This window comes from Physeter macrocephalus, chromosome 17 (assembly GCF_002837175.3).
Source record: "Physeter macrocephalus isolate SW-GA chromosome 17, ASM283717v5, whole genome shotgun sequence".
NCBI classification, from domain to species: Eukaryota; Metazoa; Chordata; class Mammalia; order Artiodactyla; family Physeteridae; genus Physeter; species Physeter macrocephalus.
Window position 1 is genome coordinate 54690708 of NC_041230.1, and position 7453 is coordinate 54698160.

A 7453-nucleotide genomic window follows, 5' to 3' on the forward strand; every position below is an offset into this window, starting at 1 on the left:
CATAGCACAGGGAGATCAGCTCGGTGCTTTGTGACCACCTAGAGGGGTGGGATAGGGAGGGTGGGAGGGAGACGCAAGAGGGAAGAGATATGGGAACATTTGTATATGTATAACTGATTCACTTTGTTATAAAACAGAAACTAACACACCATTGTAAAGCAATTATACTCCAATAAAGATGTTAAAAAATATAGAATAAAATTGAAAAAATATATATACAATGAGGTATCACCTCACACCAGTTAGAAAGGGCATCATCAGAAAAATCTACTAATAACAAATGCTGGAGAGGGTGTGGAGAAAAGGGAACCCTCTTGCACCTTTGGTGGGAATGTAAATTGATACAGCCACTATGGAGAACAGTATGGAGGTTCCTTAAAAAACTAAAAATAGAACTACCATATGATCCAGCAATCCCACCACTGGGCATATACCCAGAGAAAAGGAACGAAATTGGCTCATTTGTAGAGACGTGGATGGATCTAGAGACCGTCATCCAGACTGAAGTCAGGCAGAAAGAGACGAACAAACATCGTATATTAACGCATGTATGTGGAACCTAGAAAATGGTACAGATGAACCAGTTTGCAGGGCAGAAATTCAGACACAGATGTAGAGAACAAACGTATGGACACCAAGGGGGGAAAGTGGCGGCGGGGCGGAGGAGGGGGTGCTGTGATGAATTGGGAGATTGGGATTGACATGTATACGCTAATATGTATAAAATGGATAATAAGAACCTGCTGTATAAAAAATAAATAAAATAAAATTGAAAAATGGAAAAAAAGGAAAAGGAAAAAATTTAAAATAAAAATAAAAAACACTAACCATCCTCTAAGCCTTCAGCCAGTTGTAATCTTTTGTGCAAGAGTACCACCACTGATCACAGATCCCCGTAACAACTATAATAATGAAAAAGTTTGAAATATCACGAGGATTACCAAAATGTGACACAGAGACACAAAGTGAGCAAATGCCGTTGGGAAAATGGCGCCAACAGACTTGCTCGACGCAGGGTCACCACAGACCTGCAACTGGCAGTGCCATAAAGCGAGCTCTGCCTGGGTTTCCTGACAGCTGGTGTAGGTGAGGATGGAGCCTTGGTCTGGACCCACCGGGCACTTGTGGCCCAGGACAGCCCCGCACGGGTCCCCACTCTCCCAGGACAGTACCGGCAGCTGCCTCTGAGGCCTTCGGGGACACTCAGGCAGGTGATGGAGTTGAAGGTAGTTGGTGCGTGAAAAGGAGCTCTTTTCACTTTTCTCTACCTTCTTAGTTTTCTGCAGCGGGCGCTCACTGTTTAGAATTAAGCACCGGCAGTGATTTCTTGTGATTAGGGACATGGATGCAGGTGCCTTGCAGGCAGGCAGGGCTCCTTCCACCTCCGCAGGCACTGCAGTGAGCTGCCCTCTCCTCTCGCGCTGCTCACAGATGCGGGCCGCCTCGGGGGTGGGGGGGGCTGATTCTGACGGAGGGCTCCAAGGGCTCCGAGCTGCACCCTGCCGCGCCTCAGGAGTCACCAGCAGGAAGGAGGAGGGAGGGGAAGCATCGCCGGGCGGGAGTAAGGCAGGCACCTGGCCCTGCCTGTGTCACGGGTGAATCTTTCCTCGCTGAACCTCAGTTTCCCCAAAAGTAAACCGCAAGAAAGTACAATGACCATTTATCAAGAATAGGACTTGCCAGGTGCTATATTAATCCACACCTCCTAAGTCATTTGAAATCTTTTCATCTCAGGACCCCATTTATGTTCTTAAATTACTGAGGACCCCAAAGAGCTTTGATACATGTAGGTTGTATCTATAGGTATTCGCCATATCAGAAATGCCTGAGGGGCTTCCCTGGTGGCGCAGTGGTTAAGAATCTGCCTGCCAGTGCAGGGGACACGGGTTCCAGCCCTGGTCCGGGAAGATCCCACATGCGATGGAGCAACTAAGCCCGTGCGCCACAACTACTGAAGCCTGTGTTCCTAGAGCCCGTGCTCCACAACAAGAGAAGCCACCGCAATGAGAAGCCCACGCACCGCAACGAAGAGTAGCCCCCGCTCGCCGCAACTAGAGAAAGCCCGCGCGCAGCAACGAAGACCCAACACAGCCAAAAATAAAGAAAGAAACACTTGAGAATTTTTTAAATAGTCACGTTATTTAAAAATAACAGTAATAAACCCATTACACGTTAACAGAAATAATGTTTTTATGAAAAATAATAGTTTCCAAAATAGGGAGAAGGACACTGTAGTGCTTCAAATTGCTTTACCGTTGGTTATGTAACAGCAGACAGTGGGATTCGCATCTGTGTCAATACACTATTTTGGTTGAAGGACGCAACGAAAATCTGGCCCCATACACGTGTAGCTGGAAATGCAGAGGCATTTCAGTAGCCCCGTCGGACCCCTCGGCAGGCCCTAGAGACTAGCTTCGAGGTGGACTCCGCTACCATATTCCCGACCCTTTCCTCCTCTGTTACATTAAAATCCATTGGTTTGTTTTGCACATTGAAAGGATTTGTACCCAGGCATGATCGGGCCGTTTGGAAAAATCTACGTTCACGGGGTCCAGTGGATCTCCCAGTGGAGACGCACCTCACACAACATCAAACCCAGACACAGCACTCCGCGCCGTCACCACCAATTTTGTCAGCAAAGTCAAACCCTGTGAAGCTGTCAAGCTGTGCAAAATTCTGATTTTCACGCGAGAGCCCCAGCTTTATCACCAGCGCAGACTCTGAGCTGGTCTCGTGGGCGCATCCGGGAGGAGACCTGGCCCCGCGTGGGGCATCTCGGCTCACAGCCACACCTGCTCCTCCCGTTTCATTACCAAAACCATTGAAAAGACGAAACTCAAGAGCTGAGATTCAGCACGTTTAGTATCTTGCTGCTGCCTCATCGAGGACAGCCTCAGCGTCAGCTGTGGGGACACCTGTGAGCACAGCCCGGGCCGAGGCCATCAGAGCAGAGGTCACCTCGTGACAAAGGCAAGTGGCGTCTGAGTGGCTTTGACATCACAGACCTTGAGGGTTCCGCGGACCACGCTCTGAGAACTGCGAGAGTAACCACTCATCACCCCTCCACCCGGCTCACGGGGGCGAGCTGTTTCCTGAAGAAGAAACTGGAGGCTCGGTGATGTCAGTGCGGGGCCCCTCCAGCCCTGCCACTTCTGTCTCTAGCAGGAGAGGAATCTGTGCGTGGCCCCTGCTCCCACCCCACACAGCCCAGCTCTCTGCCCCCCCAGCCTCTGTTAAGGCCTCCTCCCCTCCGCTGGGGCCCTCAGACGGCCAAGCCCCCAGGTAACTCCCCCTCCCCCCGGCCCCCGCGCAGCCCAGTGACGACCCAGGTGTCCGTGGAGCCCCCAGAACAAGAACATTTCACCACCGACAAAGCGCGATTCACCCTCTTTCACCCTCAGGACCAGCGTGAGGACTGTTCCAAGTGGCCGATGAGAGGCGGGGGCCTCGTCTCCCAGGCTCTGGGGCTGTGCCCGCCAGAGCTCTCCTAACCCTCACGCCCCCCGCCCACCTGCCGCCGCCCCAGCTTCTCCCCGGCCCTGCCGCCCAAGCTCTAAGTCAGGAGCCCCCTCGGGCAGTCAAGAGAGAGCTGGGGGGCTCGCGTGGGCCACGGACACCTCTGCCCGCGCCTGCTGGCCCCGGGCCCTCCTCCGAGGACCACCCTGGCGGCATCAGGCGCCCCGCTCAGCGCCAGCCAGGTGGCAGCTGCCAGGCCTCCAGACAATGCCTTCTCAGTCACCAAATCCCTTCTGAGCCAGGGTCCTGACACGGGCATGCTCCCTTGGCTGGACGGAGCACCTGGAACCCCGGGCCCAGGCCAAGCAGAGCAACCCTGCCCAGAGCCAAGCACTCCCCCTGGCACCCTCCTTCCCACCGAGCCAGCAGGCGCCTGTGGTCTGGGCCCGAGTCCCCAGCTCCTCAGTCAGGCGGGGGTGGGAGAGCCTGAGAGGGCCCCTGGCCTCGCAAGGAGGAGGACAAGGGAGATGCGGGCTTGGAGGACCCGAGCGTCCCGAAAATGCACGACCCTGAAGGACCAGAGGCAGCGCCAAGCGCCCTGGGTGGTGGGCCTGAAGCTTCCTGGGGTCGGAGGAAGACAAAGTGCTGTGCATCTGTGTGGCGCTGACACCAGCCACCTACTGCCTGAGAACATGCCAGAACCCAGCAGGGGAGCGGGCGTCCCATCGCCCCAGGCCAGCCCAGCCCCGCCTGCAGTTAAAGGAGCAGAAAGGCACCTGCGTCCACACACATCTGCCTGTCCTTACTCAGTCTCCCTGGTGAACCTTCTTCCCTGGTGTTTTTCTCTGCAATTTCTTTAATGCACGATTCTCAGTCCCCTCTGGATCCTCCAGAACCAGCTCAGACCATGAGCTCGGTCTGAGACACCAGAGCCCTGAGGGAGGGGCTCTCCGGGGTCACCCAGCCGTGAGCACCGCGCTAGGCGAGACCTGTCGCACCTGGACGGCCTGAGCAGCCAGCCACTGGACACGTGCCACTAGCCCAGGAGCGCTGGAGATTAGAAGTCAAAACCGCGCGCAACGCACTCACTACCCCCAGGGTCCATAAATCAACGCTGAGCACCTAGGGAAAGGTGTTAGGGTCTCGCGAGTTTGGGGGAGAGGAAGGAGTGGTGGGGAGGAGGGGAGGGAGGCGTGGGATGTGGGAGGGCTGGGGGTGCCACCAGCTGGGGGCTGCCTGAGGGCTTCCTGGAGGGGGAGGCTCCCGGTGAAGGTAGCGGCTAAAGAGGCACTGCCCCAGGCGCAAACCCCGATTGACTGGCCGTAATGACACGACGTCCCCAAACAGTGAACCGCCCGTTCAGCCTCCACATGAAGCCGAGCACAGTGTCTCCTCAGCTACACGGGGGTCACTCTCCTGGAACGGCCAGTGCGGCTTCAAAAAGTGCAAAGAGCCCTTCGTGTCCAGGCCCAAAGCTCAAGAAACTGCAAACAGGCTTCTTACCTCCACGATGGTGACTTCAGGCACCCCCTGGACCGTCCACTAAGTGCCGCCGGCTCCACCCAGCCCTGTGACAACCAAAAAACCGCCATGCAGGCCGATGAGGTGGGTGAGACCGGCGCTGGAGGAGACCAGCACCGGGCAAATCGAGGGAAAACAAGCTCTGGGCCCGGTGCCTGCTGGGATAGCGGGCTGAGGAGGCGAACACGTGAGCCATCGAGCGGATGCTAACTCGGCACACCTGCGCCCCTGCGGCGTGCGGCCTTCACAAGGAACACGTGCGCCGCCGTGGGGCCCGCTCAGCCCGCAGTGACAGCCAAACCGCAGACGCAGAGCAAGCGGGAGGGCTCCGCGGGGCCGAAGAGCAGATGTCCCGGCAGGCGGCCCTGCCCTGGGCTCCTGTGGGGAGGAGGAGAGGTGTGACGGGGGTGGCCTGCAGGTGACAGGGCGGTGGTCTCCAGCTGGGCTCGTCTGGCAATCGGAATCTCGGTCTGCTGAACTGGAAATGGTTTTCCCTGCAGCTAGTTTCAGGGGAACAAGCGGCTCTAATCTCAGCTAATCAACCACGAGATGAAGATCGGGGAGCTGGAGGGTCAGGCTCTGGCCTAGTCGTAGGTAACCCAGGGGGCACCTGGGGTCCTCAAGGGGGCCCTGAGAAGCAGTGAATCAACTGCACTTCGTTTGGGGAAGTCTCTGCAGTAAGCCTTCTCCCTGGGTGCTTCAAAAAACAAGGGCTTTGTGAGGCTTCTTACTTGCCCGTTTTCTGGGAGCACAGGCTCAGAGGGGACGCCGCCCAGACTCCCTGGCTGCTCCAGCATTTCCCAGGGGAGCCCACTGCCCCCAGGGCCCAGCGCTGAGCTGGGGAGTGTGGCAATGTCCCTGCACCCACGGCGGCCCCTGCTGGAGGTGGGGGGAGCGGGTGACCCACACAGGCTCCCGGAGAGGGGTCAGCAGGATTCGCTGGCTCCGCAGGAGCTGGGCCAGCACCGGGCCCCACGCCCTCCCTCGGCAGCCCGTTGGCGTTCACCCCGAGGGCCGCACACGCTCACCAGAGAGCAGAGCCTCGGGGGAGCTCCGAATGGCACCGAGTAAGCCAGCGCCGGACATGGTGTCCCGATGGCCCGAGGGCGCCGCACGGCACACCCCGCCCGGGGCCCTGGCACCGTCCCTTTTCCGAGCACTGGTTTCTGGGGCTGTTCCCAGGCAGCACCCGCTCTAACCTCTAACTGCTGCATCCACTCCCACGTGGCAACAGCTCCTCTGCGTCGTCCAGGACAGCGTGAGCTCTGAGCCGCAGCAGGCCAGGCTGCACACGCGTCCCCGCGGGCCTCCCAGCCCAGCTGGGAGTGAACCACTGGTGTCCCCCTCCACGCACCAAAGCTTCCTCGCTTTTGGCCCCTCGGGGTGGGAAATCCATTCAGAGCACAGTGCTGGTCCTTGTCCCCTTAAACTGGGGGTGCTGCCTGTCACAGGCGCTGTTACAGTTAAGCGCTGGGGTGCCCAGCTAGGGGGCTGGGGCTGTCCGCCTGTCCCGGCGCGTCCCTTAGCGCGGAGCGGGTTGTCGTGGGTTTGTTTCCCACCTAGGGCAGCGCTCCCACCAAGTAGCTCTGGCCCCTCTGCTGCAGGCGCCCAGAACTCTGGGCCCAGGCTCAGCACTGGTATTTTTGAGGCTCCCCAGGGGGTGGGACATGGGAACGGGTACTGTGAGAACCAGGTAATAGAAATCGGAGCGACTGCGCGAGGGGTTTCAGGGGGAGGGCCTGACGCACACCAGGTCTGGGGAGCCCTGGATCACCCAACAGGGCTCCTGAGAGCTGTGTGTAAAGGGAGCCAGAGCACAGGCTCAGCCTGGGCATCCGGGCAGCAGTTTGGGGTCCTCTCCGACTTTCAGAAGTTCCCTTTTTTCATTTGCAGGGGCGTGGGGTGCCCAAATTAACTTACTTCCTGATTTGCATCTATGTCCGGGGTAAGAGACAATAAAGCAGTCAACCTCCCTGTCAATGACATGTCCCTGTGCCAAAAGAAAAGAGACAAGGAGCAGTTCAGACAGCAGGACCGGCAGAGGTGAGGCCAGAACTCCCGTGACAGGTACCCTCCCTCGGCCTGGTCTTAACTGGGGGCAGGGGCACCCGAGCCCGGGTGTGTGACGGGGTGACGGGAGGAGTATCAAGAAAGGCCAGGAGGAGACCCGAAGCCTCACAGCAGGGGCTCGGTTTGGTTGGAGAGGTAACCTCGGCGTCAGGAGACCGTTCAGAAGGTACCAGAAACAAAGCTTGAAGCCAGGAACAGAGTAAGCAGGAAAAGCTGTCCCAGCTGCGTTGCGTCCGTCGGCGCCCACGCAGGAAGGCCTGCAGAGCTCGCCTCCATTTCACAGATGAAGGAAGAAGGGCCCACGGCTCAAGTCTCGGGACAGTAAGTAACGCGGCCGGGGCTGGCCTCTTTTTTTTTTTTTTTGCGGTACGCGGGCCTCTCACTGCTGTGGCCTCTCCCATTGCGG